This window comes from Nymphaea colorata, chromosome 2 (assembly GCF_008831285.2).
Source record: "Nymphaea colorata isolate Beijing-Zhang1983 chromosome 2, ASM883128v2, whole genome shotgun sequence".
Taxonomy (NCBI): domain Eukaryota; kingdom Viridiplantae; phylum Streptophyta; class Magnoliopsida; order Nymphaeales; family Nymphaeaceae; genus Nymphaea; species Nymphaea colorata.
The window spans coordinates 26694673-26703785 of NC_045139.1; the positions used below are offsets into that span (position 1 = coordinate 26694673).

The 9113-nt window shown below is 38.8% G+C and overlaps 1 pseudogene; it reads right to left on the reverse strand.

Annotated features, from left to right (window-relative positions):
- Window positions 1-2955: 2955 nt before the first annotated feature.
- On the reverse strand, window positions 2956-5380 carry LOC116248766 (glucan endo-1,3-beta-glucosidase-like; annotated as a pseudogene).
- Between the last annotated feature and the right edge of the window lie 3733 nt (window positions 5381-9113).

The following is a 9113-nucleotide window of genomic DNA, read 5'->3' on the forward strand; positions in this document are numbered from 1 at the left end:
TCAAGATATTGTTTCCAAATTTTATTGTAACAAAGAAACAGTTTTAACTCCATATCCCTAAATTCTTGCTACCGTGTATATTAGGATGAAATGTTGTCAATAAAAATACATAGAAGTTACAATTCTTCCAATTGAGTCTCTTCTTCTTCCTTACTGTTATTTTCTCAGCCGTCACCTTCCTCTGCCGGCCCAAACGTCGCCATTACCACACCTTCCGCCTCCAGTTCCTTCTCTACGTGGATGATCCCTTGCGATAAGAGAGGCAACGGTGAGGGAGACCAAGAGGAAGGTGAGGGAGAAGAGCCCTCATCGGGCTCTCACGCAGGTGAGTTCGGGGTCCGGGTCTCGACCCGCTCCAGCCCGACCTGCAATAATGAATAACGTTACGTTATGTAAAGGATTTTACAAGAGAAACAACGGGGCAGCGACTAAGAGAGAAACGCGGAGCAATAGAGTGAGAGGAGGAAGACGAAACGGAAGGGGAAGAAAACCTGCCAGAGGAGGAGGAGGAAACGAGAAAGGGGTGAAGAAAGGTTCCGCGGTAGTGGAGAGATAAATCGGGAGTGGGAAGAAGAACAGAGGAAGAAGTGGCCATCAGGAGGGAGATGTGGAGGACGAAGAAAAACAGAGAGGTGGAATAAAAAGGAGGAACTTGAAGGAGGCAGCGACCTCAGGGGTCGATTACTTTTTCTGCTAACAGAGCTACTCCTTTTTCTTTTGGTAGGAATGGTTGAAGGGATCCTGCGAGAACAATCAATGTCTTGCAGCCATTTCTCTCTGCAATCGACTGCTCTCTCCTTCCCTCTATCGAGATCTCAAAGTAAACATGAGCCCGTTGGGTGTGTGTGTGTGTGTGCGCGACTGTGTGTGTGTGCATGTGTTTGTATGTGTTAAATGCACTTCTCCGTGCATAGAGATGCACATGTATTATTTCTGCTCTGGAGAAGAAATGATAACAAACATCGCATTCCTCATATATTGATGAGAACTTGCTTCTGCAACTCATAGTTCTCCCCATTTGCGGCTTCTAACTGAAGATCGGCACTTGAAATCCTTTCATAGCCTTGCTGTGCCACCTGCTCTGCAAATCATTCATCACTTAATTACACAAAATATCAAAAGCCTTAACACTTGGATTTACCTGGGATCAAGAGTTTCCATATTCGTTGCATGATAAGTGGAATTTGATAACACAGAGGAAAAACATGTTTTCAACTTTTTATGTTGATTCCTAGTTTTCTAATCATGGAGATTCCATTTAAAGAGGCTTATGGATGTAAAATATGGTCAGGTGTATTATAATAAGTGTTTGTGTGTGAGTGTGTGCATTAACTGGTATATCTGATAGCTGTATATCATGGTTCCATGCACCTGTAAGATGTGCATGGAACACTTTTCTCTTAGCTTTCTACAGATTCACTTTATTTGTTTGATTCTGCCATGCTCTCCTCGATGACATCCACATCATATGTATTAACACCGCTTTCACCAGCATTACTTTGTTCACCTTCAAATAACATTCTTGTTACTTTCTTTTTTGGTCATTCATCCATAACTTCAACATATACAAAAATAAAAGAAAACCTACTTCAATTAAATAGAGAACTAAATGACAATAAAAAAGTTAAGTTAGTAACAGTGTGCGCTGTCCTAATATCGTGCTTCTAATCTGAGCATGGAAAGAGAATATGTATTAATTGACAAATAACAAAGAAGGAGGGGCAGAAATGAACATCTAATTGCTGTGTGTAGTATGTGTGAACATGTATTAGAATACAACAAGGGCTGGGGAAGAATGAAATTAAACATTCATAAGTTGAATTTTACATGCTTACATACATTGAAATGAATTTATGGTAACGTCAATGTAATATCATGTACAATACCCATAACAATAACCTGAAAAAGCTGATTCAATGAAAATGTGAGACGAAATTTTGCATAAAAGGTACGGAAAGATGTTACTGTGTTGACTATGTTTCTTTAAGAATTAGCAATAACAAATGATACCCCATGCCTTTCAAATTTTCTAAAAATATAAGAATGTTAATTTATATATGAAAATATCTTCCATTGTTACGAGGTCTTTATGGGCATGTGTATCCATGTATTATATCGATTCCACGTATATTTTCATCAAATATATCTACTAAAGGACAAGCCTTATCATGGTTGTTTCGGTTTACATCTCAAAAGGTTTTTTAAAAAGAAATCCATTCATCTATTTTCTTTTTTAATTCCTGAGCAGCATATATACATAAAGAAGAAAATGTAGATTTTAGCAATGGATCTACAAGAAAAAATAGATTTCAGCAATGGATGAGTGAAACCAGCTTATTAAAAGATTATAATTAAATATGCCATTAAGTAACTTGTTTTCTTAGGACTGATTCACATATGGCAACTAGGGAAAAAGATCATAACATAATTTCCTGATCCCCAAATTAGTATGTACAGAACCCTGAAAATTTAACAAAAAAACTATGAGTTAGACAAGAATACATGCTGAATATCGCCTCAAACTGAAATCATATTCCAAGAATTCAAGAAAGTTAAACAACATCATATACCAGAAAACTACAGCATAATTCAATTGCCAAATTAGGAGAAAACATAAAAAAATAAGTACCATATCTACTTTACCATAGAGAAAACAAAACGAATTAAAAAGGGCATAAGCACTTTTTAAAATAGTACTCTAAAAGGGCATAAGCACTTTTGTAGAATAGAAAACATCAAGGACGTATTTGCCTTGGTCAAGGAAAATGAGAGGATTATTTTAGAAAATGGTCAAGTAAAAGATATTTTTGCAAATACAAATACAAGGCAATGATTTCTATGCTGTGCAGTTTGGTGCACCTGCATTTATATGTCAATCTGAACTAGCTTTTGCTGGAACAGATAAAGATATTTCCCACATTGAATTGGAATCCTAAGTGCACCATAAGAACTATGTCTCTAGTATGATCCTCATGAGTGTTATGCATTTCACTTAATTGACGTGTCGCATTTCACTTAATTGACTTGTCACGACACCTAACTTAAAAGGTACACCATAGCTATCATTGACCCTGACACAATTCTAAACCCTAAAGGCGGTTTTTTTCAGGCAATAAGTTGTTTTTCTCCCAAAATTGGAATCCTTTTACTTTTAATTTATGTTATCACATTATGCTTCAGTTATCACTCACGTAGTTGGATTTGGACCAAGATATATAGGATATCAAACAAACCATAACATACCCCATTTGCAACTTATTTTCAAGTCAAAGGGAGGGAAACTCAACACACTGAACAGCCTGTGTCCTTGTTATTACATTACCATCGCCAGTTTATTACTACGACACCGCAACATAAACGAGGGTGAGCTGATCAGCGAAGGTGGTTGAATATTCTCAGGAAAGTTGATGTTGTACACTGGTTGCATGTTGGGGTAGAAGAGCCCGAAGTTCCGCTCTGTCTCAGCTCCTGGCTTCAAGTTCTCGTTGAACAGGGCGAATACATATGTCTGCACCGGCATCCCGGGACTCTTGGGCGTCCCTTGTGCAACATGGTTCACCAGGTTCTGATTGTATGTGCTTGCGTCGCACACAGTAGCTTCATAAACTTTGGCGTCCGCCGCCGCACTGCCTCCACTGCTCCCCCTTGATGGCCAGCCACTCTCGGGGACGTGGATGGAAATGCGAGCGGCTCTGTCAAGGCCATCATCCTTTTGCAAGTATGGGACATCGACCTTCTCAATCGCGGAGTAAACGGTGTCCACCATTGCATCGAAGAGGTTTCGGTACCTCATGTCGCCGTCAGTAACCACGTCGTAGTTAGCAGTGAAGAGGGCATAGTCCAAGCCAATGACGTCGTTCTGAACGTAGGCGAAGTAAGGGTACACGGTGACCATGAGTGGCGCAACCGGTTCGGGATAAAAATTGGACGATGGGCACCATGAAGGGCATAGCTTCTGGATTGAAGACACCGGCGGAGGGAGGGAAGCCGGTGGTCACCGCTGTGCTGACTACTGTGGATACCTTGATCTGACAACCAAGTCCGGCCCCCTGGATGGAATTGTATATGTGCTGGAAGTACCAACTGCGCTTGGGGTCCCGGGATGATCTCGCTGCCGACGGTGATGGACCCAAATTGAACAGCCGGGTAGGCTTGGATGTTTGTCGCGACCCACGAGCCGGCAGCCGACGGGTTGTTGGCGATGTTCTGGAGTTCGGAGTTTGCTAGTGCCTGGAGGGCGTCCCGGTTCGGCTCAAACAGTCTCACCTTCCTGATGTTTTTCGATTGAAGGAGCCCGACAACCGCCGATGGTGGTGGCAGATTGTTGCCGTTCAGACCATAGCGCACCCCAACCGCCTGAGCTTCTGTGACGGAGATCAACCGGAAAGATCGTCACAAACCAAATCAAACCGCCAATTTAATTTCCATTTGTTTTCATGGTAAATATGCAAAACCGATGTCCCAAATTTCAATGTTTGGAGATTGAATCTTGTAATTTAGATTGATCGTGCATGGACAAGTACTTTAGAAGCCAAAACCAAGGATCTGGAGATAGATATGTAGTGCATAGCTGTGGCGTTGGCGAACGCAATTAAGCATGTCCAGGCCAAACATTTCCCCATCAGTCAACACCAAAGATTTGGCTACAATCGGTTGGCTAAATACATATAATAAGAAAAATAAAATCCTTTTATCACGTAATAGACGGGCATCACTAGTTCCAAGCAAATGAGTAAAGCTAGTGGCGAATAGGAGCCAAAAAAGAAATGGAAAAAAAATTTTAGAAAGGCACCCGTTGAGACGTTTTATATATTTGAAATGTTAACATAAAAATAGAACAAAAATGTGAAAATGTTACCCTTCTCCTCTGGGTAGAAGCAGAAATCAGATTAAATAGAAGAACACGAAAAATTGTATGTTGAGACCAGTAAAAGCAGGAAGCAAAAGCAGTTGGAATATTGGTTATATTTTCAGATTAATAAAAATCTGTACATGATAAATGAACTAGCATGGAGAATTTTCGTTAGGAATGCTAGAGCTGGTCCTACACTCAAAAAACTTTTAAAAGAGGTTTACATTAAAGTGGCAGGTCCTTGATTAGGAAGAGAATCATCAAGCAAACAATTGCTACGAGACACCTTCCAAATACATTATTACTAAGTGTTTGTATGGTAATCAGTAAGTAAGAACTTTTTTTCCTTTGGGAGCAGATAATATGAAAAAAATCTATGTGCTTGTTGCGGGCTTACCTGCTCCATTTGGTGCTGCACTGAGCAGGCCGAGCAAAACTATTGTCACCAACATTGTGAAATAAAGACTCCCCCTAAGACCAGCCATCGCTCTTTTAGAGGAGGGTGAGAGTCTTGGCTATCTCTATCTCAATGGAAGGTTACCAACCAATCTAATTTATAGGGGGAGGAGAGGCGTGATACTGCACAACTGTCAACAAAGTCTGCAACTGGCATCTACATTGCAGCTAAAAAATTTTGTGACCCTAAAAATCCTTGATTAATTACCATGATGAAGTTCTTAACACTAAATGTTGATATACCTGTTTTTGTCAGCTTCAAGATAATCACATTAAATATATTACATATAATTGAGCATTGTGGATTAGGAACCTAAAAATGAAGGATGGTGGAAGAAGTATAATGGCACAGTCCCAAATGGAAAGACACAAATATTGTTTGTTTCGTCAAGTTACAAAAAGGGAAAAATATGGAAAATTTTTAAAAATTAAAAACATTAAAAATTAGGAAAAATAAAATAAATGAAAAAATAATGAGACAACATAAAAAAAATAAATAGACAAAAATCAAATAAAAGCTACAAAATAGAAACAAAAAGTTTGACGTTAAAAGATATAAAAAATTCCCGAAATGAAAAAAAAAGGGGGGAAAAAGTTAATCGCATTTTTTAGAAAAAGCAACGTTGTTTGCCATTTTTTGTGGCTCACATATTTTCACGTTTTTAACCCATTTTTTTTCAAAAAAATTTTCTTTCACTCAAGTCTTTGGCATCATTTAAAATTCGAGTGAACCAAGCTAAGCTAATCACCAACTTAGTTCATTTAAACCTAGCTAGAGCTCTTGAGTCCAGGTCCCAGCTGAACACATCCATCGTCAGCATCCTAGGCTGCAATTCAACCGGCCGGCGTCAATTTAAACCTAGCTAGAGCTCTTCACCTTTTCTTTTCTTTTTCTATCTTGCTACCGACGTCCTCCAGGATCTACCGATCCTGTCTTCTAAAGTCACAGAGAATCCACCCATGTGATGGATTGGTGCATGCCTCTTAGTCGTGGAGCAAAGTACGAACGCTAAAGCTGTCTCCACCAGACGGCCAGCCGATTCTGATGTGGGTCGGCCCCAGTTTGTCCTACCCTTGATCCTTTGGAAGGCCACATCTCAATTTCCAAAATTGGATCAAATCTTATGCATGAAATCCGGGATTCAGTTTCGTTATTGCAGTTTCATAGCAGAATCTGATAAAGATCCAGTGTGATTACATATAAATGTATAGTCACACACTAGTTGGATCTGAATTCAGTTTTAAAGAATATGATTTGAGCTGGACTTTTGAATCTGAACCCATTTACGATAAAAATTTGATCAAGTGGGAATTTCATAAAGCTGGATCCAACACGACTACGAACATTTTACATCCTCCTTGTACGTTACCTGTGTCCAATGTACTTACTAGATTAAGTTCTTGTGGGTCTTATCAGAGTCGACTACCCGATCCATATTCTATATCCACACTTGTCATTCTTACTTTTGTTGCTGGTAAAAAAGAAGGCAGATTGGTTTTGGGATCTTGGAAACTTCCAGTGCAAGCAGCTCCAATAATGCATTTAAAGGTCCGTAGAGAGGGGTCCATCTGCTTTTACCGATGGCCAGAAGGTCCCCGTCGATAAAAACATAGTTTCACCAACATGCATTTGCCACGCGTTGGTGAAGCTTCGCCTATGTTCATCGATATGTAAAAAGCTACTTTCACTGGCGGCCAGCATCCCATCTATGTTTTTTTTTGTAGTGTTCTTTTATGTCTAGGGCTCCAGAATATAGAACCATGAACAAAGAATAGCATGAGAGACGAACATTATGATATTGACTGGCTAGTCGTTCTTTGGATGTCAGTGAAATTCGATCTTCACTGACATCTTTGTTCATGACGTGGTAAAAAGCTACATTCACTGACGGTCATCATCCCACTCATCGGTGAATCCATGTTTTTTGTAGAGTTCATTTTATGTCCAGGGCACCAGAATATGGAACCATGAACAAAAAAAAGCCTGAGAGAAGAGCATTATTATATTGACTGTCCAGTGATACATAAGGAACAATCCTAAAATTCAGAACTAAATAACACAGAAGGGCTTATGAAACGAAAAGCTACATGCGTTTATTTCTATGAAAAATTTATCCAAGTAGAGTTTTCACATCTACAAAATTCTAACCGTTTCTCAAATCTTGCGAGAAGACAAGGTGGACGTCATCCTTTAGCAGATTTGAGAAGCAAGGTGGCTCATACTTAAACTATTCTAGTTGAAATATCATGTCATTATTTTTTTGAATTACAAACCATAGTAAACACAGAACACAAGTTGAAGGATATATCATACGTCCCTAAAGAAAGATCTTAAAAGCAAAAGGTCATTCTTTATAGGTTTTTACGTTAAATGTGGTTTTTTAATTAAATATTAGAAAAAAAACCACACTGTAGTTGACACTTTGTTATTTTACATAAAACCTGCTGGCCTTGGTGTGCCTAGAAGACTGATCTTTGAAAACTACCGTATACTAAGCGGTTACCACGCACTGTGTTCGAAGAGAGGAGCGATTGGAGGGAAAGACATATTCTTGAAGAATTTATCGTTCAGTGTAAAAATCTTTGTTATTTTACATAAAACCTGCTGGCCTTGGTGTGCCTAGAAGACTGATCTTTGAAAACTACCGTATACTAAGCGGTTACCTCGCACTGTATTCGAAGAGAGGAGCGAGTGGAGGGAAAGACATATTCTTGAAGAATTTATCGTTCAGTGTAAAAATCTTTGAATGTAAGACGGTTGTCATCATAAATGTTCAACAAACGAGTTGTGGATACTGTTGTACGTGATGAGCAGAGAAAAACCAAGTCAAGTCAGTTAATTTTGGCGACAATTATTATGAGTAAGCTTGTCTACTGCTTTGGTCTCTCTTCTGCCTACTCTTTTGCTAGTTAGATCAAGTTTGACCAGAAGAAACGAGATGAGGAAGATATACTGAGAAGTCAGTCAAGATTGTATTATATATACAGTACTTGGATACATGCATGTCACTTGTTCTATGAGTGATAAGCTGCACTCTTCTTCATAAAAAAGCGGTCATCGTTAATTGAAACCAACTTCGAATGTTTTTCATTTTGGAAAAACATTAAAAATTACAACTTCCAAAGGAATAAACCGTGGGCAAGCTGTTACTTGTAGGAGCCTTTTGGCAATTGACACACCAACAAACTGTTACATGAATGAACCCATTGGAACAACAACAAACTGTTACATGAATATGCTTCATTCTTATGATATGGGACAATTTGTAACTGTTTTTATTTATAATGCCAAATGGTTTATGTATGGTCATTTCTGATGATAGTAGATTAACTGATCCTACTCAGTTCACATGCTACTCCAACTAAATATTTAGAAAAAACGGTGGAAGTTAATTATGGTGGTACCCTAATTATCATTTCTTTTACCTGGGTGTACCCTAGCCGCCTCAATAGTCTCAAAATTCTCCATGACTCAGTTCATCATGTTGGACTCATGCCGAAAAACTTTTGAAGGGAGAATAATCATGAGCAGCTGATCTGCACAAAAAATATAAATGTACGTACCCCACAATATGCTTTGAGAAGTCTGTAGAGGAAGATTTGACAGGAAAAACCAAGACCATTGATGTCACATGTTTGAAATTATCATTTTAATTTTTTTTCCAGTGCATATGTTTGAACGCATTGCGGAATCCTATTAATACATGAAGACTGCAAGTCTGAATGCACACTAATCACTGTTAATTTGGTCCAACAAAAAAGTCCTATAAGATACATAAATTATTGTCATAGCTGGAAATAGGAT